Source organism: Furipterus horrens, unplaced genomic scaffold (assembly GCF_987537825.1).
Source record: "Furipterus horrens unplaced genomic scaffold, mFurHor1.1.pri manual_scaffold_21, whole genome shotgun sequence".
In the NCBI taxonomy this organism is placed as follows: domain Eukaryota; kingdom Metazoa; phylum Chordata; class Mammalia; order Chiroptera; family Furipteridae; genus Furipterus; species Furipterus horrens.
The window spans coordinates 2,697,958-2,724,144 of NW_028327191.1; the positions used below are offsets into that span (position 1 = coordinate 2,697,958).

The following is a 26,187-nucleotide window of genomic DNA, read 5'->3' on the forward strand; positions in this document are numbered from 1 at the left end:
ATACTTTCAAATGGTTCAGTGAACACCCAGGGGCAAGTTCCCCTAACCAAGTATATAAATTTTGTATGTTACTCTCCTCAGTATTTATGCTTCTTAAACACAAAGTTGTTAGTGAAAATCTTTATCATTAAATATGATTAAATCAGCTACAGTGTGCTAATTCTAAGGAAAAAAAGGAGGCTTTAAAATAATGAAAAAGCCCTGGCTGGGGTGGTTCAGTGGACTGGCTGCCAGCCTGTGAACCCGGAAGTCGCAGGTTCGATTCCCAGTCAGGGCACAGGCCTGGGTTGTGGGTTGGGTCCCTGGTTGGGGGTTTGCAAGAGGCAACCACACATGGATGTTTCTCTCCCTCTCTTTCTCCCTCCCTTCCCCTCTCTCTAAAAATAAAACAATAGAAAATACTTTAAAAAATAAAATAATGAAAAAACAAATTTCAGTATTTTTAAAGGATATTATAGAGTTAAAAATAGACATAAAACTTCATTTCATTAGCCCAAGAATATCACTACTTTTATTTCCTGAATTATTTAATTTTAACCACTCTACTGAATACCATGGAATCCACTCCCTAACCCACAACTCAGAACTATGACAATTATAAATATGTCCAAATACTTTGCATAAGTGGAGTCTAAAGTGTCCTTTCTAACGGATCTTTCCTGTGCTGAGAGCATAAATTTAAATCTTTTTATGGCATATTCTTGATAATGGCCTATGCCTAACTCCACTTACTGTAGTCATTCTTTAACTCATTCATTCATTCATCCGTTTACTTACTCGCAGGATAATTTCACCAGGTGTTCACCACAGAAAGAAAAGGCAAAATGGTAAGATGGGCAGCAACCCAGAGCTACAATTCATACTATTGTGTGCGACGGTCCACACACACATCATGCAAAGTGGAAAGAGCCTGGGTTTAAAAAACTATGGATGTCAGTTGTGGAAAGCGAGGTAATCATTTAATCATTTTCCTTATTTCATTATCAGGCTCCTCATTGCTATGTGCTTTTCATTTGTAAGCAAAATATGAATGTACTCACTCACTTATAACAATATATAATTATGTCATTTATAATTATAACTCATTGGACAAAAGCTCTGAATAGTATTAGCGAGTGATCGTACAATTAATCACAATTCTTGTCATATGACATATTCTCATCATTGCTCCACAATTGTTCTATTTTTTAAATTAGATAATTATTTACTTATGCAAATATTTTGCCCTTTTCTTAATGAAATGAACAACCAGCAACCCACCATCAATCCGTAATAACGACATTTAATCTCAGACGTTCCTGTCTATTTGCTTCCGAAATGTCTCGAAAGGCACTCTCATTATTGAGCACCACATGACTTTCCTGCTCTTCCTTCACCCTTTCCTTTTTGTCCCTCCTTGTTATTTCATTTCTAACAAGAAAATGGGAAAGCCACGCCTAAGGCGCGGCAGGTACAGAGGGCCCTGAATCCTCCCTGCTGTGCCACAGAGGCTCACACAGAGGGACTGACGAGACTCCTCTGCGATGACCCCAGGACTATAGGGTTCCATCAACACCCTTCCCCGAAACACCTCCGGATACTCAGCACTGGTCCGGACGTGGCGTTCCTCGCCTTCTTCACCAGACCCCCTTTCGGGATCACTCTGCACGCGCGCATTAAGGTGCAGTCAGTGTCCACGCGCCACAGATGCCAAGGGCGGGATGCATGGTGTTACCAAGATAAGTCTGCTCACACTTGTCCCACAGAGCAAATGCCCTGACGCCTCCCAGGGGGCGGCATGCGTGGCCGCCACACTGCGATGGCTTCCCGCGCGTCTCTTTAATTCATCCGCACGCACGGGTGGCAGCAAGGACAATATGAGCTGCCTCCTTGCCTCCCAGCCACCGCAGTGGCCTCCCCTCCTCCCTGGTGCTCCGCCCTCCGCAGGTGAGCGACCTCCATCTTTCCTAAGGAAGGGGTCTGGGAATAGACTCTGACGCCAAAGTAAAATAACTACGTGGTGGCCCTGGGAAGGCTGAATCGTGAACTTTGGTTCTTCGTGTGCTACCAGCCTTAGTCTCTGCTTGGTGTTTATTTTATAAAACATCACTGACCGGGTACTTCTATGGGTCTCTGAGTTCTCGGGCCACCGAGGCCGCCCCGCTCAGCGCAGGGGGGACCTGGCCGCGGGGCGGGCCGGCTCCCAGCACCCAGCATAGGCGGTTTCAGCGGACGTGACCTCTGCGCTGCCGGATCAGTCACCTGCCCCAAACCGCCCCCCTCTCATTACCGGTGCCAACCCGCACGCCTTTCCCGTATCGGCTTATTTTGTTTTTCGTTGTGAGCAGCGTGGTAAGTAATCGCCATTGAATCCGACATCTGGGTCACGAAGAAGGCCCGTCACGCCCGCCAGAGGTCCGTGTGGCCGCGGACTCTCTACTCTCACTTAGTAACCTAGGAAGTATTTCACGGGCTCGTGCCAAGGTAGGGAGATTTCACACCCAGCATCAGGGCACCTGCTCACCAGTAAACCTAGCTTCATTCTGTTTGGTGACTTCATAAATTCTCTCATTTATTTCTTTAATTATTAATTAAATAATCTCATCTCTTTTTCCTAAATATATACATATGTTTTGATCATCATTGTATATAATTTGATATACACGTGGTGTGGCAAAAGCAGGTTTACAGTTGTGAGTGTGTGAAACAGTTTATTCTTGTGTTATTATTTATTATCGTGTTATTTTGCACACAAACAACTATAAACCTACTTCTGCCCCCCATATAATTGTCATTATTTTTCTAAAAATATATTGTATATAATACATACATAGTATATGTAACAAATATCTAAAATATTCTATATAAAATACAGAGTATGCCATAAAACCACAGAAACTATAAATGTAATAAAATTACACAGAAGCTCTCCGACTGAAACCCAGAACTGACGTGCTACCCTTACGTGCACCTAATCCCAGGAAAAGAAATGAGGACGTCGGGGGGTCAGAGCAGGACTGATCAGCCTTGTTTCCCCTCTTTTAAGTAACTGCTTGAGATATAATCACATGACTCAAAAACTTACAACAATATTTCGTTACTGAGAATCTACAGACCCTGTACTTCCACACCAAAACCACGAACATCTGCCCATGGGCTCGTTACCCACAGAAGTAACTGACTATATGTCATTTCATTTGTTTTGTTTTAAAAATAACTTCAGTGAATACTAGTAAATTAATCCTAACTGGTGTCAGATAACACATGCTCAGCCCTGGCCCATGTTTGCTTCTTCCCAGCGAGTTATATAAATATTTCTGCATGTAAACGTCTTTTCCTTATTAACAACACCAACACCCGCAGCCTCCCACCAACCCAGAACAGCAATGCGGACGCCTCTGTGCCCATGTTTCAGGGCTTCCAGGGACTCCAGCTTTCACCCACCCAAGGGGAACGTGTCATCAACAATTACATTACTAATAATTCCTGTTTCCTGACATTCTCTCATAAGTGACCCATGTGATCCTCTTTGTCTTCATTCACTTACATATATTTATTCATGTATTCATTAAATCACGTAAATCAACACAATCCACACCCAGGAACTACTAAGAGTAGGCTCCTAAATGGGCTTGAATTTCTGCTCTGAACTCAGTTCCCTTAGGTCTCTTTCTTCTTCTTTTTTTAAAATTTTATTTATTTATTTTTAGAGAGAGGGGACGGGAGGGAAAAAGAGAGGGAGAGAAACATCACTGTGTGAGAAACACATCGATCTACTGATTATTCTCACACGCCCCCAACTGGGGACCTGGCCCACAACCCAGGCCTGTGCCCTGACTGGGAATCGAACCCGAGACCCTTTGGCTCACGGGCCAGCACTCAATCCACTGAGCCACAGCAGCCAGGGCTAGAGGTCTATTTCTAAGTGATCTCAGAATTTAGGGATTAATGGATATTCTTGGTTTTTACATCATTGACCCAAGCTCAACACTTTCCTTCCTCTCTATATTTATACTTTGTTTATTGACCGTTTGTACATTAGTTATTGATTATTGCATTCATAGATTGACTGAGAAAAATTGATTTCAATGAGTCACAAAAACCCAAGAATAATATCTTCAAATATTGCAGAGAGCTGTTGACAGGTTTATTTCTCACAGAGCTAATAAATGAGTCCTCTTTTTAACTGAACCTCAGTGTTGCGTGCAGGGTTTAATCGACAACCTCACTTCACACCTGTCCCATGGGTTTTACCACCCTCTGCTAGCTCATGCGTCTTTCACTTAATTTCTTCATATTTTATAAGTGGCACAACCGACCTACCACCTTACCCCACAGTGAGAACACTGATGATATGTTCTAGCTTCCTAGGTGTGCCTATCAGCGATGGAACAACCTAGCTCCTTATCAAGAAAGGAATTTTTTTAAATGTGGTGCAAAGATAAAGTGGAATGTTACGCACCACTGAAAATGGATGCAAAGCCCTGTACCTCTGCTCTTAACGGGTCGCATTTGTCCGACAATGGACTAACCCTAATCAGCGAGCGGTTGGTCACACAACCCCAATAGTGCTCCACCCGTGACACTGTGACTTGCTGTTTGCAGCTGCCACTTGTTCCTTTGAAACAACGTGGAAATCTCCTCCAAGCCGAGACCATGAACTCTGTTACTTACACGAGTGCCTTTGCCCCTTTTCCGGAGAAGTGACAACGAAGGTCTTCATCGCCGGATAATCGCTGAGTACATCAGGCGGGTATATTGAATCTGTGCAGTAAAAGGCAGATTTTAGAAAACTGAGGTCGTGGGGGTTTTTGAAGGGAACTGAGCTCCGCTGTGCCAGGTTTCTCAAAAACATGTTTCCACCTCATGCTATTGACCCAGAAGTGGCCCTCTTTTCATTTCATGTAACTAGGAGTACACACAACATGAAGACAACGGCCGAGTCCACCTGCTAGCAGAACTGAGAGCTACGCCTGCTCCAGATTCTGTCTGTCAGACCCTCACACGCAGGCAGAGCTGGATTAGCCTTGACATGGGTGGTCCTCCTTGATTAAAATTAGGTAAATGCACATCCTGTTTATTCACCTGTTCTCACCAATGAAGTTATTCATTTACTTGTTTAGATTTCATTTATTTACTCATGAAATGTCTTGTTACTATTATCTTTTTTTCTTCCAAAACAAATGCAAAATGATCTAAAATACTGTCACAGACAAGTGTCTCTGTGGGCAGAGCCCCGACACCCCCTCATTTACCTGGACATCGGAACAGAGCGAGAGTCATAAACTTCCTTAACACGGTCAGCGCCCACCTGTCTTGCCTCCCTTCCCGTTTGGCCCTGACATCCGACTTCACCGAGAGCTGGCCGCCGGAGGTCTGTGCAACGCTGCGACGAGCCTGCACGTATATCATGAGATATATTTCTTGTATATATTTATGGCAATCTGTACTCTGTATTCTTTTAGAAATGCTTTCTAAATACTCTAGAAAAGTATGCTGTCAGTCACCAGTGACTGACGCTGTCTGGACAGAAGTCACCAGTGACAGACATGGCGCTTAACATGTTAAGGACAGAGTATCCTCACTGTTTGTCCTCTTTTGAAACAATTTCTTCCTTAATTCACTTATAATATCATGAATACTCATAAACCCAGGCAAGAGTCCTAACTTACACTAACATTTGTCCATAAACTCAACAGCCACAGAAAAATAACTACCTGTGTTTTTCAAAACATGATTCTGATTGAGAAGAACTGATTTAATCATAATGCATTCTTAACACTGACCCATCCCTTGGTCTTCTTAAATCAGGTAGCTCTGTAATTCAGTGTTTATTTTGCTCCCCTTTCCTTTTCTTTTTTTTTCTACTTTATTATAATTGTTTACACTCTTACGGATGTCCCCACTTCCCTCCCCTCCCCCCTCCCCCCGACCCTGCCCCTTCCCTCTGGCCATCAGCACTGTGGTCTGTGTCTGTCTCTGTGCAAAGGCTGCGAGGATGCAGAGAAGGGGGAACCCTGTGCGTTGTGGCGGGAACACAGACTGGGGCAGCCGCTGTGGGAAACAGTAGTTTCCTTAAACAACTCAGAATGCAACTGCCTTTTGACTTCTGGGAGTATATCCAAGAACCTGAAACACGAATTTGAAAGAATAGATGCACCCCTATGTTGACAGCAGCATTATTTACAATCGCCAAGATCTGGAAGCAGCCCAAGTGCCCATCAGCACAAGAGGATAAAAAAGCTGTGGTACACTTACACCATGGAATACTACGCGGCCATAGAAAAGGACTGGCCGAAGAACATATGTTTCCCTTTCCTTAATAAAATTAACAACCGCCAACCCAGTGACTCTTACATACGTCGGTCCACGTTTCTCATCGACATGGGAAAAGCCCAGGACTCTTCACTAAGGAGGCCTCAGATCCTCAGAAACCACTGAGTGATAATTGATAGTATCTCATTACATACTCTCATAATTGGTAAATATCTAGCTCTCTTTGTCTTTATTCATCGATATGCTTCTTTATTCACCCACACACTGATTCACTAACAGACGACCCACACCTAAGATCTACCAAAGCCGAGAGCAAGATGCCTGTGTCCCTAACTTCAGCTACAAGCTCAGGTCTCAACAGGAAGGAAATTACATTTTAAATAATGAACTTCAGAGTGACAAGGTTTAATCAAAATCCTTGTCTCAGACACCCCAGAGTATTCGTCCCTGGGTCTGAGCTTGGGACTATTTATTCTATATTCACTTATGCATTTTTTACTCATTCATTTATTGAGTAAAAACTACTTCCGCTCCGTGAATCACAGCAAAGCGAGACTAAGATGTACGACTATTGCTAACTTCTGCCGTTTGCCTAATTTCCCCCCGAAGTAACCGACAGATCCCTTCCCACCGTGGGCCCCACTCTGCCGCTGGGTCAGTCCGTATTCTGTGTGCAGACCCACACTCACCGGGGCCATGCCTGCTGCTTGCTATGGCCTCTCCTCCTTTTTCTGAAATGGTAAACATGTAACAAAAAAATCCAAGAATGTCTCACTCTACCTCATGAACAATTTCCCATCTTTCTCGGGCTCTTTCTCAGCACGTTAAGAACCTACATCTTCGTCACTGGTGGGCTGTGTCAGTCAGCAGCGGTGAAGAGCAAAATGAAATATTAAGCAACTGTGAAGGGAACGAAGTGCCCGCTTGTGCCCCATTTCAGCGGCCCACACGTGTCCCAAATTGGGTTGGTCTGACGCTGGCACATTTCACCAGTGCTCATTCCTGACCCTCTTCACGTAAGCATCTATTTGCTCATCTGTTAGTTATTTTGATGAGACACGGATTGATTTAGCCCTATAGACTTTAGATGATAGTTCACAAGAGTAAACACACCAATAGCCCCAACCGAAGCAATAATATAACACGACTTTACCTGTGATCCTTAAATAGGTCGGATGCAGGCCGTATGTGAGCCCCGGCAATGACCTCTGAGTTCATCCCCTTAACTGTTTAAAGCTTTGCCTGCTGTTAATGGATTGGTTCCCTGTGACCATAAGATGCCTTCATTCCCTCACAGCGTACAACTTGGAGCCCGAAGAAGATGGTCAGAAACTCTAAATAACCTAACAGCTGTCAGCCTGTTCATTACCGACAGCGATAACCAGCCAGATCTTTGTTGTTATTTAATGAACTCAGTGAATAAATAATTCTTATCATCTGACACACACTCAGCACCGGTTTTCTTCCATTTTTTTATTTATGTTTAGAAATTAATGTCTGCACCTTTTTAATGGACATCAGTGCTCTAAAAACATATTAATAATAATTCTTGCTTTATTACAGACACTCAGCATTGGCCCATCGATGCCAAAGTGCCGCGGGCCTAGCATTTACTCTTCACCCTTTGGTAACAAGCCTAGAGCTTTCTGTAATGAAGCCAATTTGGAGGGATCATCATTTTTGATCATTGGTCCTTGAGGCTTCCTTTTTGTTTTATTTGATCACTTCTAAGGCAGTTTTAATGAGCAACCGCGCATCCCATGTCTCACTCCGCAAGTGGAACATTACCTTTCATCTCCCTCTGGGCTCCTTGCTCAAAGAGGTCTTTATCCACGGAGAGGCGTCAGAATAAACTGTGTACATACAAGGAAAGAAACAGACTAGGTTATTTTTTGGAAGTCAAGAGCACAAAAATAAATGAACTATAATCCTTTAATCCTTGGGTCATTTTCATCACCAGTCTGTGTTTTGGCCTTTCTTGTGTTTTAAATATTCATGTAATTATTTATTTTTAGTATTGAAATTGACATCCAATGCATCCCTGTGCAAAAACAAGAATAGGAACTACTTATTCCTTAACCAACACAGTTTTTAAATAGACACTGGGTCTACAGAATTACAATAATCTTCATTCTGAGATAATGAGATAGCATCATCATTGACCCATGTTTGTTTTATTTATTAATGTGCTCATTCATGGATTTACTTACTTACGAGCACTTTGAACAACTTTCCAGCCAAAGATTTAAGAACACTGACTACTGCTTACATTTTCTTTTCCGTACTTTATTCACCCAAGTAAGAGTCAAAATTCCCGCAAATACTGCACGATTAAATAAACTATCGTGCGTCCGCTGTGTGCAACAGGAAGGAATGGCGCAAAATGAACGTCCTGGATCGTTTTCATTGGCTGTCGCTTGTGTAGAAATGAATTAATCGCTTTAGTTTATGAAACACTGTTCTCATTGGCCTAGGAGCACCCCTTTTTCAGGTTACCTATCCCTTTAAGAAATCATAAAGGAATGCCTTATCCAGCAAATAGAAAACCACCAATGCTTCTCAGCTGTAATTCAAACAAACTTAAATTAAAAACTACCAAGACCTGATGTCTGTGCGCACCTCTCTCACTGACTTGACAGCCTAAACTATCAACAGGGAAGTGTTTATAAGCCATAGTGTATAAAAGAAATAAAGTAACATAGATATTTCTGCTTTAATGTCCCTCAAATTTGCAAAACTGTGTAATCATAAATCTTAGGTCGTGGAACACTGTCTTCATTAGCCCATTCTTAACCCTCTTTGATTTATATATGCATCTACTTATTTTTAATAAATTAATAAACATACATGAGTCCACCACTCAGCCAAAGAACAAAAAAATAACAATTCTACTTATACAAACACATATGTTACATATATGTATAATACAGTTATCCCTATACACATATAAAAAATTAATACAGTTATAGAAGTATGTAGTTCCTGCTTACTTGCCCATTCCCGACAGAGGAACAGCCCAGTTCTACTATTTTTCGCTTTGCTGGCAGCTGTGCCCCAGGACACGCGTCCCCCTCCCTCGGCTCCTGGCCGTCTCATCGGCACAGCGACAAGCCTCAGTGCCGGGCCACCCCTGGTTTGGCTGCGTACCTGTCACTCACAGCGCGGTCCACGGCTCACCTCCACAGAGCTCCCAGCCACGCTCCTCGCCACCAGACCCGCGCTGGGGCCTCCATTCTGTGGAACGCAAGGAAGACATTTTACAATCAAACAAAGGAGGTGTTTCCACAGGCCGTCGGGCCAGCAGCACAGGGCGAGTGACAGCCTTTGGTTCACGGCGGCCTCCCACTGGCCCAAGCGCGGCTCTCATGGTACACAGTTTTCCATCCCAGAAGTTTGTCACAACGCACACACGGACTCACCGCCCTCATCAAAACCAAGAACGGCGACGACCACACACCTGTCTTCACGCTTCTTGCAAAGGGACCAGCGCGGGCCTTGCTCCCAACAGGCCCAGGGGGCAGAGCTGGAGTCATAATAATCTTTGATCCCACACAGAAGCTCATTTTGGGTTCTTACTTGTCCCTTTTACTGCTTTTACTTGCCTGTGAGCTCAGCCTAACCCAGCACAAAAACGTCAGTTAGTCCTTCGCTACCAACGCCCCTTGTCCGCAGAGAGAACAGCGTGCTTTTGTTCTGTTGTTTTAAATAGTCCACAGCTGCCCCTGAGCAGACTCATCTCACGCCATAGAGCACTACCTTCGGTGGCCCATTCTCAGCCCGCTGTCACCTGTCATTTATTTTGTTACTCATCTGATTAATTTTTAACTCCACAGTAGCTACACATGATGCCACCGTCCAGCCCCAGACCAATGACGGTCCCGTGTACCTTTTGATAGGCTCGCTCCCCACAGTGCCAGGGACCTGAAGCATGTTGGGTTTGGGGGATGGGGGTGAACCAGGTCCCTCATAATCTTGTTTAAAAACCTGTGCTCATCACTGGTCCATGCCTGACCCTCTCTCATTTTATTCACACGTGTGTGCACTTCTAACTGTTCAGTGAACTCCCGTGAAGCCCCGCTCACACCTGCCTACGGTGTCCTTCTCCACGGCCAGGGTTTCTCTGGCTAAGGAGCCCCAGGATGCCATCCTATGGAACACAGAGCCCATGAAAAGGAAAAACATAGCCTAGACCTCTCCTGTCTGTTAATGTCGGGTCAGCAGACCCGGGTTAATCACCACGCTTTGTCCAGAACACGTTCTCACGATTGCTCTGTGCAGGCCATTATTACATGATTTCTTTATTTTTAATAATAAAATTAACAACCACAAACTACTCTGGTCTTTTTTACGCCCCTTGGTGGCGGAGAATTAATAACAAGCCCTGGCCTGTGGGACCTGCTGTCGCGGATCTTCCTGGCGTGCCCCCTCATTCTATTACTTATTCAAACCAGTACAATAACCAGGCACGACGGTCCCCCCAGGTTTAGGGTTGGGGCTGCCCGCTACCTCGAATAATCACTCCCAGCTCTCCTGTGTGCCCTCCCCCCTTTCCCTTTGACACATAGAAAACTCGATCACGTGTATGTACCCTTAAAAAGATATTACTATTTTCCATGGCTTGCTGGGCCTCTGTCAGGGAAGACAATGAAGCTCATGCGAGCGACGCGAGAGCATGTCCACCAGGGGGTGGTAAAAGGGCTCAGATCCGGGCCCAAGGATTCAGGACCTGTGCTCACAGCCCGAGGCAGCGCGTCCGCGGCTCGGGCACCTGTGAGTGCCACCACCCGCCCCCAAACCCAGCCTCCGACCCTGACCTGCCGTGGGACCCCTGCTCTGAGCTCCTGTCTACCCTCCTGCACGACAGCCGCGGCACTAGCCCCTACACAAAACGCACTGTGACGTCACGCCGAGGTCAGCCGGGTAGGCCCGGTGACACCCCCGCCCCGCCGCCAGGGTCTGAGCCCCTCACCCACGCCTTCGCTCCCTGTGCAGCAGCGCCCGAGCTGTGGCGCCAGACAGACAGACAGACCAGGTTCCACCCCAGCAGGCACTCACGAGAGTGTAACTGCAGAGACGTGACCTGGCCTCTCTGTCTTGTGCCCCGACTTGCAGGCTGAGGACAGCAGCATCCCCGTGGCTGCAACGTGAGGGGGAACCACACCTCGGGCCGTCGCTCAGGCAGCTCCCGCCTGGCAGACACCTGCCCCGCCCGGTCCTGCCCTGTGCATGCTGCCCACCCCACGGGCCACCCAGCCCCCAGGCCGGGGACAGAAAGAATGAATGCGACGCTCAGGCCCCGCAGAGGGTTCTGGAAGGAGGGACCTCGGGCAGGAAACGGCTGGGATCTGTCCGGGTTTGGACCTGGCACCAAAGCTTAAAGAAGCACCCTGGGAAGGAGGAGTCCGGGAGAAGGTTCTGTCACGGAAGGTGCCACCCCAGGGCCATCTGTGCCATGAGATTCTTGGTGTTCAAATAGTTTCCCAGGAGCCAAAGCGGCCTCTGCTCTGACCCTTCCGGACAGGACTCAGCCAGCCTCCTCCCACCCCCCAGGGCCGGCCGGGTGGCTGTCCAGCACACCCGCCTCAGAGCAACCAAGACTCAACAACCGGAATCCATACATAATTATAACATAAGGGAGTCATGGAGAGAACCCTCCACTGGGCACCCAGAACGTGACTCCTGGCTCTGCCTTCACCCCACAGCAGGGGCCGCCCCAGTCGGAGCCTCAGGTGGCAACAGCCCCCCAGCAGGCCCTGCCGCCCAGGTGGTAGGGAAATGGGAAGCGTAAAGTTTAAGTGCAAGTCCCCCCGCAGCAGCCGTGCGGCGCTAATGGGGTACCTCCCGGACCCGGCACGGAGCGGCCGCAGCGTGCCTCGTCATACATTATCCTGCTTGATCCTCGCCGCTGCGGCCCTGGGAATTAGACATAATAATCATAATTAGCCAATATTTATTGAATGCACACTCTCCACCAGGCACCATGCTGCCTGCCCTGCCAACGAGACGGTCCTCTCTGGTGGGTACAACTCAGCAGCCTGTCTCCCCCGCCCCTCCAAAAAAGTTCAAATGTGCGTTTTGTGCCGAGCCCTGGTCTAGGTGCCCGGGATACAGCAAGGAACAAAAGAGACAAAACACAAATAAGTAAGCGGCGCGTGGCACAGGGGACAGCGGGGAGGGCAAAGGCCGACCCCCGAGGCGCGCAGCCTGATCTCGCCTACGCGCAGAATTTTTTCAGTGAACCCTCTGAGTGTGTTTTTCCTTCCTTACGATTTCTTCCTAACACTTCCTTTCCTCCAGCTTAGCCCCTCGTAGTAGAAACACGCATAACGTACAAAACACGCGCTGCTCGGCTGTGTAGCTAATGTGTAAGGCTCCTGGCCGGCGGCAGGCTATCCGTGGTGAGGTTTGGGGGGACACCGAAGTCACACATGGGCTTTTTGCTGCGTGAGGGGACAGCACTCCTAACCCCCACGTTGCCCAAGGGTCAACTATACGGACAAAAAGGGAAGAGGGGAGGGAGTGAAAGAAATAACAAAGAAAAAGCCGCCCTGAACAAAGACATTATTAGCCCCAGTTTACGTGAGAGAAGACGGAGCCTCAGAGAAGGGAAGCGATTTACAAGGGGTCGCACAGCCAGGAAGGCGCTGGCGCAGGGGCAGGTGGGGGAGGTCTGGCTCTAGAGTCTGTCCTCCCCAGCTCTGGCCTCTGAGACGCGTCAGCCTGGCAGGGCGGGGCAGGAGGGGCGCCTGTGCGACCCCTGCTCGGGCAGCCCCAGGGCGCACCGATGTCCCAGATGGAGCAACAAACTGCCTTTCGTGGAAGGGGAGCGTTGCCCGGATTCCGGGGTCAGCTCTGCTGCGATCAGACATACACCCCACGCCACCCAGCAAGTCCACACAGGCGCCGACCCCGTCTCCTGCCACGTGGCTCTGAGAGCACCCGACTGCGGCCCCCCCGCCCCCGAAACCACTCCCACAGGCAGGGGCACACCACCTCCGCTGCCCAGGAACAGGAGGGCACCCAGAACCGTTCCACTGGGCCACCCTCCAAAGGGCGGGCAGAGAAATGGCTCTGAAGTGTCTACAGTTAGGAAGTTTGGTGAGGGCCTCTCCCAGAACTCGGAAGCCATGAGGTGGTGCTCGGACCATGGAAGTGGCCCTGAGGCCCCAGCGCCCATTCGGTCCCTGCCGGGCCCTCTCTGTCCCCGCTCCCAGTGCGCCCGAGGGCCTCCTTCAGGGCAGCTGCACCTGTTCCGGGGCTCATGCTTTTGTTTGCTGGGTCATGTCCATTGGGTGTGCATAACCCTTGTTTCCGGAACTAGAACAAAAATCCTCTAGTCTTACATCCAATCTGTGTTTCTAGTTCACTGCCTCGCTCTCGAAAGGCAAACACACCTGAGTACCTGCTCAGCTCGCGGTAAAAGGGCGGTGGTAACTCCTCCCAGTCAGAGAGGCCATCTGCCAGCTCCAAGAGGACAGGTAGAACAATTATTTTAATTGTCGTGAAATATTTGCGCGCTCACCCTATGGAAAACACTGTTTTAAGCACTTCAGATGTTGGAGTCCTTTTACCTTCCAGAGCCCATTCACAAGGTACTACTGCCATCCCCATGTTACAGCTGAGGGAACTGAGGCTCCGGGCTGCCGGGCGGAGCTCCCAGAACCCGTCAGGGCAGAGCTGGGATTGAAACCTGAGTGTCTGGGACGAGGGGACGGGGCTCCGCCCCCTCAGCAGATTGTGGGGTGGGGCCCCCCTCCAGAGCCCCTCTCTGCTCAGCTGGAACCCCTGTAAGGCTCTAGACTGTCCCACCGGGTTCCCTTCACGTCAGTCACCACACGAGCCACCAGAATTTTTGTTACACTGAGGAGGTGTTTTGCAGCAGGCACGAGAGACCCTCGTTACGAGTGGTCCTAACAAACAGGGGCAGCTCCAGCAGGTGTTCCTTGAGCAATGCTTTTAGAGGCTAGGGGCTGCCCTGGCTGGTGCGGCTCAGTGGGTTAAGCCCCGGCCTCTGAACCAAAGGGTCGCCGGTTTGATCCCCAGTCAGGGCACATGCCTGGGTTGCAGGCCAGGTCCCTTTTGGGGGGTACGTGAGAGGCAATCACACACTGATGTTTCTCTCCCTCTCTTTCTCCTTCCCTTCCCCTCTATCTGAAAAATAAATAAAATAGAGTCTAGGGGTTAAGAAGTCCCACTCCCTCATGGACCAGAGGGTGAGTACAATGTTGGTGAACACCAAGAAGTGCAGGCTTTTTCAGGCACGAGCATAAAGAAAAGGAAATGGGGGAGAGTGTAGGTTGGAAAGGAAAGCGAACTGGGGTTCAAATCCTGTCCTGTGTTTGCTCCCTTTGCGAGCTGGGGCAGGTCGGTCATCGTTCCTAAACCTCAGTTTCCTTCTATCTGAACGCAGAACGCTCCCTGCTGCCATGGAGGTTGGCGGGGATGACTGAGAAGGCACACAGTTGTGCCCAGGGACTAGAAAAGGCCCGGGCACGCGGCGGGGCCGGGGCGAACCCCCCCAGCCAGGAGAGCCAGGCGGAGGGAGGCCGCCTGCTGACCCTCGCCTCGCTGCCCGGGAACACAGCAGGGGCTGCGAGCCGCCTCCGAACAGCCCCGCCACCGCAGCGGGGACTGGTCCCTGGGGACCGGCAGCCCACCTGTTGTACCAGAGCCACCGAGCCAGCCAGTGCGCTCAGAGGCAGAGCAGGAGGCAGGAGCTGCACCAGCGAGCGCCGCTCGGAGCCGACCTGTGTTCTCCCAACAAGGAAGCCTCTGATCTTGGTGAGAAACTGGCTACTTCTCATCCGCCCATCCGTCCATCCATCCGTCCATCCACCATGCTCCATTATCCCTCCTCCCTGCTCTCTCATGCTTTGGAATCGAGACAAACCTGGGCTGGAGCCCTGGGTGCCCCTCGCTCCTGAGCCCACCTTGACCAGTCACTAACCTCTCAGCGTGCCCTCCTCGGTAACGTGAAGGCTGGGGGAGGATCTGAGAGGAGCGTGGACATACCAGCGCCCGGCCTGGGCGACTGCCCCCTGCATGTCCTTTCCCTCTGCTCCTGCATCAGGCTGCGACGTGCGCAGGGACAGGACCGGTACCCCCTGCATGACATTGAGAAATACTTTTTAAAAACTGTCTGCCATGTCGCAGCACCGTGCAGTCCCCTGCAGCCCCCAGGCTGGGCACTGGCCACAGCACTTTGGGGTGGTGGTCCCTCCTGGAGTCCCAGCGTGTTATCTAGTGGACCAACAAAAGGTGGGGTCCCCGGGAGGTGGTCCTGGGTCACAGCAACTGCTGTGAGCCAGGCATCCAGGAGGTCGCCGCCCCCAGGCTGCAGGCTGCCCTCGCTGGGCGGTGGTGCATGAACTGTCTCAACCACTCGGGGGTGGCCTGCCTGGTGGAGGGCAGCCAGCTTGGTTTTGCCTATCCTACCCAACTCCCCCTTAGAGGGTTCCAGGGAAAGAAGAATCACCCCAGCAGGTCCCGTTTGCCGACTGTCTGCTACGTGTCAGACGCGGGACTGGGGGCTTCCCATGCATGCGTTAGCGCTGATGCTCGCAATGAGCCCAGGGAAGGCCCGGGACTTGTACCCTTTTCTGTGAGAAGGTGAAGGTTGCCGAGGCTGGGTCACTGGTGGGAGGCGAGGGCAGGTGGCCAGGGCCCTGACCCTGCAAGCTGCACTTACCTTCGGAAAGCCCAGTGCCCCTCGAGCGTGCAGGGAAGTCTTTGGACGTGGACTTGGACAAGCCAACTGGAAAAGAAACGTATGAGTTAACGGCGCTATTTGAAAGCTGAATAAACGTTGGATGATATTAAGGAAATGCTGTTAATTTCGTAACTGTGATGATGGCACTGGGGTTATGTGTTTAAAACAGAAAAGAGTCCTCATTTTTAGAGAAACATACTGGAAAATGCCCAGAGGACATGACGGGGAGCTGGTTCCAGCACCTCCGGGGCTGGGGGGCGGCGGGGGTCTGGCTGGAACAGGACTGTGAGGGCACCGCAGCGGGGGGCAGAGGGATGAAGAGTGTGCAGCTCGGGACGGGAACACGCACCGTAATGCCCCTGCGCTTCTGTGCTGTTCACGGTCCCTCCTAATTATAGGGCTTAAAGGGAAAATCAGTGCAGGACACGAGGCAGGACAGGGACCCAGGGTCTCAGCCGAATGTCAGGAAGAACTAGGAACAAATGTCTCCGAGTGAAGAGGGGCTGCGCTGTGGGAGCAACCGTTCTAAGCTGGGTGGATGGAGGAGACGGGGCGAGGGGGCCCCCTGCCCGCCCGCCCGCCCTCCCGCAGCCCCTCCGTGGCCCCTCCGTCCGCCTCCCCGCCATGCTGGCCTCCCCCGCCTTCCTCCCTTCCAGGGCCTCCTGCACCGCCCCAGCCCTCTCTGCCTCTCTCAGCCCCCGCCCACGGGGCCTCCTGACCCCTTCCTGGCCCCTGAAACCCCCTCTCTGGCTCTACTGACCAAGAGCACCTCCCATCCCCTGGGCAGGGACCCCTGGTGACCCTCCGAGACCAGCACAGCCAGGCTGGGGGAGGACTCACTGTGTAGCTTTCAAATACTTTTTCTTTTTCTTTTTCTTTTTTTTTTTTTTTGCTTTTTTGGGGGAGAACAAGGGTCGGTGCTTTTCCCCCGAAATGTTTGCCCAGCGGCCCTGGCTGCCCCCACTCCCTCTCTTCCCCCCCTTTTCAGCCCCCCCCTTCCTCTTCCCCACCCATCCTGAGGCTGCAAACTGACTCACACTTGGACCCTGGGCCCACGGCAGTCTCCCCTCACCCCCGGGACCATCACGAGCTCCTCCTCACCCCTTCCTGGCCCTTCCGCAGCTGCTACACCCTCAGCACCCTGGTTTCCTGGCTCCCCCCGTCACCCCTCACTTCCCACGCTGGAAAACCGGCTGCTGCCAGACAGCTCCGGGACCCTCCGGCCGCCGGCTGCATTGCAGCGTGGCTGCAGGAGGGAGGGGCGCAGCCCGCGGCCACCCCTCCTGGGGCCCCCAGCCCAGGGCAGGCTGGCCCCCCGCTCGCCGCTGACGCAGTTGAAAGCGCCACTACAAAAGTAAAAACGCCCGTCCCTACTGACGGTCTCCCCCTCCTCACTTTCCGGGCTTAAAATGTGGCCCAGGCAGCCCCCTTGTGGCACTTGGGGGCGCCACAGACCCTTGGCTGGCATCTGGAGAGTTCAGACCGTCCGTCTGCTTCCACTGCACCGTGAGTTGGCACAAATCTTAAAGCCCAAGCCCGCCGATGCAGCCTCTGCTCAGTCCTCTCTCGGGGTCGGGGGCAGCCATCCCCTCCCCTCCCCTCCCCTTCTTCTCCAACCCGCAGGCCCCCCTCCCCCTCCCTCCCCCTCACTCCCTCCCTCCCCCCTGTCTCTCTTGCACTGAAACTCTCCTGTGCAACAACACCGCTCTGACAAGCAGACAGGTGTCTGGAGCCTGGAGCAGGGGTAGGGGAGGGAGAGAAGGTCGTGAGAACCGGGGCTTTTCTTGCAATGCTGCGCTTTCCATCGGGGTCTCACAGGGAGGGAAACTGAGGCGCAGAGGCTCAGAGTGGCTGTTTGTGTCCGACAGGGGCTGGGGCCCTCCCCCAAAGACGGGGTTCTAGTGCATGGCACTTCCCTGCGGCGAGGGGCTGCCCGGCAGGCAGTCCCCTCCCGCCTGAATCAGCCATCCAGTCCTCCCCAGGGGGCAGCTTGAGCCCCCGCCCCTGCCCTGCCCCTGCCCCAGTGCTCTGAGGTCCAACTCCTCATCCACACAAACAAGCCCCAGACCCCTGGAGCTCCATCTGCATTCTGCATGGAGGTGGGCCGGGCCCTCCCCACATCAGGTTAATAACACTATTTTCCTAAGCCTCTGCCCATAGGTGCTACCACCTAATCTTGAATTTGCCCTTCAAACGGATTGGGCCACAGAGGAGCTGGGATCTCATGCACGGCTGGGAGGTGCTTATAACTAATCAATCCATCCCCTGCCCACCCACGTCCCCCCCCCCCCCGCCCGCCCCAGCACTCAGCACAGCCTTGCTGAGCAGTCCTCAGCAGCAGGGTGCGGTGGGAGCCTCGGACACTCTGGGGTTCCATCCAGGCCTGGTCTCACATCAGCTGAGAGCCAGTGAGTACCAGAAGCCCCTGCCCCTGCCTCAGTGTCTCCATCCAGTGAATGGGGATCCTGAGGCTGCTGCTCGGTTTCTGCCGGGGAGAGCCCTCTGCAGACGGCCCAGCTCAGTGCTTGGCCCCTCCATCGGGCCCCATAAATCTCAGCTGCCAACCCCCCCTCCCCCCCCCACCACTCTGATTTAAAGTGACTCACTCCCTGCCTCTTTCCCCCACCAGACTGAGCTTCGAGGACAGGCAGCTGACCGGCACCCAGCCTTCCAGCCTTCCAGCCTTCGAAGCCAGCTTCCCACTCGGGTCTGGTCCCAGCAAGGTAGGTGCACAGTGGCAGCCTGGGGGCAAGTGCACGGTGGGCGACCGTGTCCCACAGCCTGCAGGAGGCTTCCCTGTGCCGGGCCCTCCTCGGGAGCCGCGTGGGAAGCTGCCTCTCCGTGCCTCCCCCCGGGGCCCCTCGGGCTGCTGGGTACAATGCGAATTCTTGCTTTATGAAATACAGATGTGGGTTTCGTGTCCTTTCTACCATCTACTGCATCTACTGTGAGCTCACAGGCCAAGGGCTGCCTCTGGCTGATTAAATGAGTGTGGGGAAGCCCACAGAGGGGTCTCTGCCCGGCGAGGACCCCCTCTGCACTTGGAGCGGGGTCTGGGAAAGGCCAGACCGGTTTCTTTCGCGCGACGCCTGTTCTGTGCGCGCCTCCCTCCCTGCGTCCCCGCGTCTACTCCGCAGGCAGCTGTCAAGTGTCTGATGTGAGCTGGGCTACCCTGAGGTCCTTTAGTCTCCCTGCAGGCGGGTGGGGAGCCCCCTCTCAGCGCCTTTGCGGAGGAAAAACCAAGACTCGGAAAAGTGAGGGAATCGCTGTGGCGGCCGCTAGAGTGGGAGTGAAGCGGGGTCTGCTGGGCTGGGGTGGCCGCCTGCTGGTGCCGGGGCTGCGGCTGCAGCGGATGCGGGCTGCCCAGGGCCACCGGCGGCTCCTGCGGAAAAGGCAGGGACTTTGCATACAGAGTGTTCTCCCTGGCAACTGGCAATGGGGCCGTAAAAACACTGAGGGGGCTCGGAAGCCGCTTAACAGAGCTCCAGAGCAGCTGGACCCGGCCGGCGGGCGGGGAGCCCCGCGCCCTCCCCTGGGCTCTCCGCAGAACAACACGGCGAAGGGGTCCGTCCCGGCGCCCGGCCTTCGGGGGCAGAGGCGCCGGGACAGGTGTAGACGGCCGCAATCTGGACTGGGACAGGGACCCCAAAACTGATCCTTGATGGGGGGCTCGCTCCGCCGCACGGGAAGGAGAGGACTGAGCGCGAGCTGGCTGCCTGCGAAGCGCGGAGGGCAGAGGGGGCGAGGGGGCTGCGCGAGCCAGGGAGGCAGACGCGGGAGGCAGGGGAGGGCTCAGCGCAGCAGCTCGTGTGTGAGCCCCGCGCGGGCGGCTCGGGGAGAGAGGGAGCTCCCTGTTACGGGAGGCATCCGAGCAGAGAGAGGGGCAGGCCAGCTCTTGGCCGGGAGGCTGCAGCGCGGCTCCCTGCCCGGGCTGGCAGCCCGCACGTCTAGGCCTCTGAGCAGCTCCTACGGAGCTCAGTCCTGAGCGGGCGGGCGGGCGCGCCGGGCTGGCTGCGGAGAGGCGGGCTGGGGTCAGAGCAAGGATGCGCACTTCCCCGCGTATTTGGCCCTGAGCTGAATGGCAAAGGCACCGATGGCCAGTGGAGCGCGCCTGTCACAATGAGACAGTGAGGGAGAGGAGCGGAGAATGGGGGTGAGTGCTCGGGGCCAGTGGGGGGAGGTGGGGGGCTGTCCTGCAGCCAACTCCCCATCTCAAAGGCTGGGCCACCTGGAGAGAGAGGCCAAGTGCCCGCTCTGGCTCCCAGGCCCAGAAAGGCTGGCCTGGGTCTTCTCTAGGCTAACAGGCTGCTGTAGAGGGTGGGGGCAGCCTTCCTGGGGGGCAAGTGGTTAGGAAGAGGGGCCCTACTGAGTGAAGGGCTGGCTGGTCCTGGGAAAAGCAGGCCCTTTCCTGGAGGCTGGGCTGCAGTCGCCCGTCTCCACCGGTTCCTGAACCTTGACCTGGATGCCCTGGGGACTCCTGAAAGCCGCTGGTCCCGTCCGGGGCCAGGGCAGGGGCCAAGGGCCTGGATATTGATGAATGAGGCCAGCTCTGGAGTCGGGGTTCCAATGCTCCAGGCACATTCATGGGAACTCAGTTCCCAGGAACTCTGTCTGGGTGGATGGGGCCTTTATCAGGGGACCCCGCTAGACGAGGCTCTGCTCTGCAGTTTCTAAAGGAGTTTTCTTGTCTTTGTTCCCAGTGCGGGCACTGAGCGCGCGCGCACACGCGCGTGCGTGTGTGTGTATGTGTGTGTGTGTGTGTGTGTGTGTGTGTGTGTGTGAGAGAGAGAGAGAGAGAGAGGGAGGGAGGGAGGGAGGGAGGGAGAGACAGGCTGGCTGGGGGGCCAGGATGCCCTAGCTCACCCTCAGGGGCAGAGGGGCACCTCCATAAGGTAGAAAGATTCAGGGAGGTCACAGCCCCTGGTCACTGCTGCCTAATGGTACCCCCTCCTGACATCCCAGGCGGCCAGGGCACTGTCAGCCTCGGGGTCCCAACAGCTGCATCGACCCGCCGTGGGGGGGCAGCATCGTGTTGCAGGTGGAGAGCACAGGCTGGCTCCCGCAGACAGACAGACAGACTGCGGGCCGCCCACGGAGGCGCTGCACACGAGAGTGTTTGTTTTTGTTTTGTTGTTTTTCCTTGTTGTTGTTTCACTCTATTAGAAACCTGAAATTGTGGGAACGGTTGGTGACATGATATTTACGAGTGTGTTGCCGCCGCGGCGTGGTGTGGCGTGGAGGGAGCAGGAGAAGTCACGCAGCTAAGGTGTTGTGTAAAGAAAGGGTTCTGGTCAGGGCAGCTGGTGGCTCGGAAGAGGACTCAGGATATTCTTGGTGTGGATTTGAGAAGTCACCTACCCACATCACCTCACCAGCCAGAGGCCCTGGAAGGGCGCAACCTCGCGCTCCTGACAGGCAGGCTGGCTGGGGAGGGACCCCTGCAGGAGGTTGCACTGTCCTGGTCCCATGTCCCCGCTGGTCCCTATGCTCCAGACACAAACAGCCGGACTCCCTCGCCCAAACGGGAGAACTCAGGACAGAGTCCGGGCATGAAGCTGGGGCCGCAGGGGCAAGGGCAGCTCCATCACCAGCCCCGGAGCAAACCGCCCGGCGTGAGACGTGTGCCTGACCCAGCCCACGCGGCAGAGTAAATAAACCCGAAACCGAGGAGAGAGGGGCCTTTGTGTGCAGCGCCGAGGAAGCCCACGCCCGGGCGAAGGCGGCACGCACGCCCTGCTCCCGCTGCGGCCGGCCGCGCCGAGGCACAAAACCCCCATTTAGGCCCGGCCCGGCCCCCGAGCAGTTTCTGTGAAATTGAGGAGAAGCTTGGTTTAGCCAGAAGTTCTTCCAGGAACCGTGAACCTCTGGAGACTGTAGCACTGTTCCTTCCCAGCCACCCCTGCCAAAGTCTATAAAACACGAGCCTAAAACATCTGCCTGAAGAGCAGCCTGACATTTTATATATATATTTTAAATTAAATTAAATAAACTATCGCCAAACTTTTCAGGAGAACCCAATTAAAGCCAGAGGGGCGGCCCCTTCCCGGGCCCCCAGGTGTGGGGAAAGGTCGGCGTGTCCCTTGGGGGAACGGCCTGTGCCCGGGCTGGGGGTACAGAGACTTCCACGCCCCGTGCGCTTGCATCGTCTCTGGCCCTTTTGGCCCTGAGGGAGCCTGACAGGCGCTGCCCCGCTGTGGGGGTGCCGGGGGTTAGGTGTTTAGGGAGGAGATGATGCGTGGACAAGCCCCCGAGTCGCTGCTGGGGGGCACGTTCGTGCTGTTTTTCTCTTAAAGCCCATGGGCGTTACAATTGCTCATTTTAATATTGGGGAACTGAGGCACCGGGCAGCTTGGGGACTTAAAAGGATACACAGCTCTATGTCGGGTCCATAACTTTGTTTGTGTTCAAATGGCCAGCCTCTCAGGGAGCCTCCTCCTCACCCCTGACCCCAGGGAAAGAAAAGGGACCAAAACCTTGAACATGCTGGTGACTTCTTTTCCTCTCAAGGGCAGGTGACTCCTCTACCCCAAGGGTGACGGGGACTTGGCATCCTAGCCCTCTACCACCTCAAAGCCTGTGTTCTTTCTAGAACATGCCACTGTCACTCTGAGCCATGTCCTCTCCCCAGAGCTGCCACCGACACCCCAGCTGGGGGCCCTATTGTCGCATGCTAGGACTCCCCTCTCTCACGTTCTGGGACCAGCCCATTTCCCTCTGATGAGGAGCAGACCACTAAAGACGCAATCACCCATTTCCAGGCTGTGATGCGACCCCAAGACCCCGTCACTGGCACTCACAACCCTGAGGTGCTGGACCCCATACTCTTTGAGTTTTGGGGCACTGCACACGTAGCTGCCAGCAGACTTGGGGGCAGCCTGGTGTGTGCGCCTAAAGGGCAAGATAGGGCAGTGGGTGCTCTCTGGGCCACCCTGGATGTGTATGTGCAGTGCGATAGCATTCTGGGACTCACCGGAGCCGCAGGGCACACAGCTCCATCCTCTGACATCGTCCTTGGGCCCAGGGAAGAATAAGAGGTGGTTTTCAGTTAGGGGGCATCATATCCAGGCAAGACAGGAGCCGAGGGCCCTGGGAAGGGACAAAAGAGAGGAGCTGATTAACATGCAGCCAGTTTCGTGAGTTCTAGAAAAATGCGAAACATGGTCTGGGACTAGGATGACGTGTCAGTGAGGCATCACGATTCGGGGACAGAGCTCTGCTGGACTTCTGAACGTGGCGTGAGGGGGAAGCCTCTACGTCAGGCATGAAGGCCAAGGAGGAGAGGGGCACAGAGAGGAGCAGGGAGCAGACAGCACCACAGTGAGCCCAGAGGGGGCTGGGTCAGGGAGGGGGCAGGAGGCAGGGGCTTCCAGCCAGACCCTGAAGGGTCCTACGTGCAGGGCTGAGGCTCTTGGACCACGTCCCAGACGCCATGGGAAGTCAGATGAAGGATTTAAAGCAAGATAGTGAGGGGGCCAAGATGGTGTTTCAGAAAAACCACTCAGTGAAAATAAACTTTGCACACTGCTTAACTCGGCTCCCCCAGCTCTAGGAGCTCGGGGTAGAGGAAGTGTTTCCACACACGACCCAGCAATGCTCCCTGCAGGGCACAAGCGAGGGCAAAACCAGGGCCCACGCAGGTGTCTGTGAGAGGGCATCAGGTAAGCAGAGCTGTGTCCGTGAAAACCCTGGCTCGCCGCACGCTCTCCTTGTCTATCTATGCCAGGAACACTTATATTTTATGGAATCACAGGCCTTTGTTTTCTTACATAACACGTGCCCATGAACCTGTCGGCTGCCCGGATGTCGGGGACTTTTTGACCGAAGCTTCCGCTGCACACCCGCCACAGCCCCCCCGCCCCCAGCACACACACACAGCGGGGGTTCCGCACAGCAGAGGGGAGCCGGGTAAGCGGTGGTGCATCCGTACCCCGGAATATTAAACAGCTCTTAAAAAGAATGCAGGAGCCGAGACCTACTGTTTTCTAATGGGTGTCAGTGTTTTGCGTGAAACTGGATTAATCATGATCTTTTGTTCCTGAGTACTTTCTCATCACTGGCCCCGCCGTGTCCCCGTTTTTCTGTGCTAATTTATGCGTTTATATATTCATCTGCAATAATGCCATAAGCACTCAGGAGCCCACTCCTCAACTCTAGACCGCAGCAATTACTTACACCTGCCTGCTCTCCCCGTCCCCTCGGGGCGAGAGCGTGGAGCTTTTGTGACAGCAGGGACACAGGGGGACAGCGTGCCGCAGTGCTGTCCTCGCCATGACGCTGATCTTATCATCCCCAAGCAGATGTCCGAGGGGAGAAAAACAAGCTGCCCAGAACAGAAATGCACACTGTGAAACAGTCAATGCAAGACATTAGCAAAACCATAGCCTTTAGAGGTCTTTTCCTAAACATATGCAAATGCCCAGAGAACGATCATCAGTGACCCTAACCCCGAAGCCCCTGACAGCCCCTGACAGGAGTGAATTCGTAGGGGCAGGAGGGGCTGGGGTGGAAGGAGGGGCACTGAAGCTGCCTTTGGCTTTTATCAGCAATGTTTGATTTTTCGTAATGAGCGCATTAATTATCAATGCATTTCTCGCACTATTACAAATAAACATTTTGCGAACGGTTGTTTTTTTTTTTTTGAACACACACAAAAAGAAAGACATTTTGGTGATGGAGCAAGAATGGACACACTCCCAAAACACGTTCTGCAGACACAGGGGGTTTATTTTATCCCAAAAATCATTCTTAATTTCATACATTCAGAAGCTGGAGCCTGGGGGCCTGGGAGTGACATGTCAGTGACGAGAGGCCAGCAGGTGCGTGGATGCCAGCTGTGACGTCCCCACCCGCAGGCCCCCGGTCCCCCGAGAGCCACTCAGTGGGTGTCTGCTATGCACCCACCAGGGAGTACTTTTTCCTTTTCTGGCTTTAATAAAAGACCCCAAGAGCTAATGTGCTGGCCTGTGTCCTCGGGGATTAGCTAACTGGAACTAGAGTGTGGCACAGGATCGGCCGGGGGGTTGGCGGCGGGGGGGGAGACACAGGCCTCTGGGGAGTAGTAGCCACACAGCTCACAGGCGTGGCAGCCGCGTGGCTTGCTGGCCAAGAGGCCTTGCTGCGTCCCCACCGTGGCCACATTTCCTGCCAGTTCTAACCAAGAAGGCATGTGGCTAAAGGCTTTTCTAAACTCTCTGCTCCGAGAGAGTGGGAGCAGACTTGCAGGTCTCTGCTGGGCCCCTTCATGTCCAGGGGAGCACAGCACGCCCCATCTCCCCCTCAGAGCCCACCTGCACCCCATTCAGCGGCCTCAGGTGTCAGGCTGGGGCCACTTGCTGTAAAGCCAGCCACTCCTCCGACATAGATCCAGGTCAACACAGTCAGTCATGCAGGTGACTCAGGAGAAGTCTGTCGGGACCCAGGGCTGACCCTCCCTGGCCCTGCTCCCCTTGTCTACCCTCTGAATTCTACGCCAATGAGAGGGGCTTTCAAAGGGACAGACCCACCTAAAATGGCCATTTTTATGTGTCAAGTACCTACTGCATGCAGAGCATTTTACACGTTATTTTGTTGAAATGCTGGAAGAAGGCTGCCCCCTCCGACAGGAGAGACCGGGGCGGGGTCCAAGGTCGCCCACCGCTTCCCGGGGGGCATGCCCTCTCTGCCCCTGAGCAGGCCGCATGAGTCCCTGTCACAGATTCCCTGTGAGCAGCAGCTTCCCGTGTCCCAGTGAGAGACCTTAACAGCCACCTCAGTCACCCGCGTGATTCTGGATTTTAATTGCCCTCCCATATATTAAAGCTGTGGAACCCCCAACTCTTCAGGGCCCCTCCCGCCCCCTAAAGGCTGTCAGTGGAAGAGCACAGGCTCACATACCTGGTGTGCCGCGAGGTCACCTCTGGGCAGGGGTGCCAGCCGGGGGCCTCAGGAACCCGTGGGCTCACTGCCCTCCACGGGCAGCGAGCCTCAGCTGTGGGACCAAGGGTTCGAGTTAGTTCCATTCCAAGGAGTGCGCACATGTACAAATTGTTCAATCATAGGGATCGGGGGGAAAGGTAATTTTCCAGACCTTTGATTCAATCCCGGGCCAGGCATCTGCTCCCTTCCTGGGAGAAAGCCGCCGCCTCACCTCCGGCCACCTGGGAGGGAAGAGAAACTGCTCACGGGTCCCAGCCAGGGCGCAGCCCCCCTGTCTGAGCCCCTGCCTCCGCCCGCACTACTGCCAG

At 53.6% G+C, this 26,187-nt stretch overlaps 1 long non-coding RNA gene and 1 other non-coding gene across 2 annotated transcripts; both read right to left on the reverse strand.

Moving 5' to 3' along the window:
* Window positions 1–14,835: 14,835 nt before the first annotated feature.
* Window positions 14,836–25,931, reverse strand: LOC149990245 (uncharacterized). Its single transcript, XR_016508885.1, has 4 exons — window positions 25,838–25,931; window positions 22,935–23,050; window positions 15,944–16,009; window positions 14,836–15,359 (listed from the first exon to the last, which is right to left on the reverse strand). It is a non-coding gene; the product is annotated as an uncharacterized LOC149990245 (long non-coding RNA).
* LOC149990246 (small nucleolar RNA SNORD112) lies at window positions 23,949–24,025 on the reverse strand. The gene has a single exon (XR_016508906.1). It is a non-coding gene; the product is annotated as a small nucleolar RNA SNORD112 (small nucleolar RNA).
* Window positions 25,932–26,187: the final 256 nt, after the last annotated feature.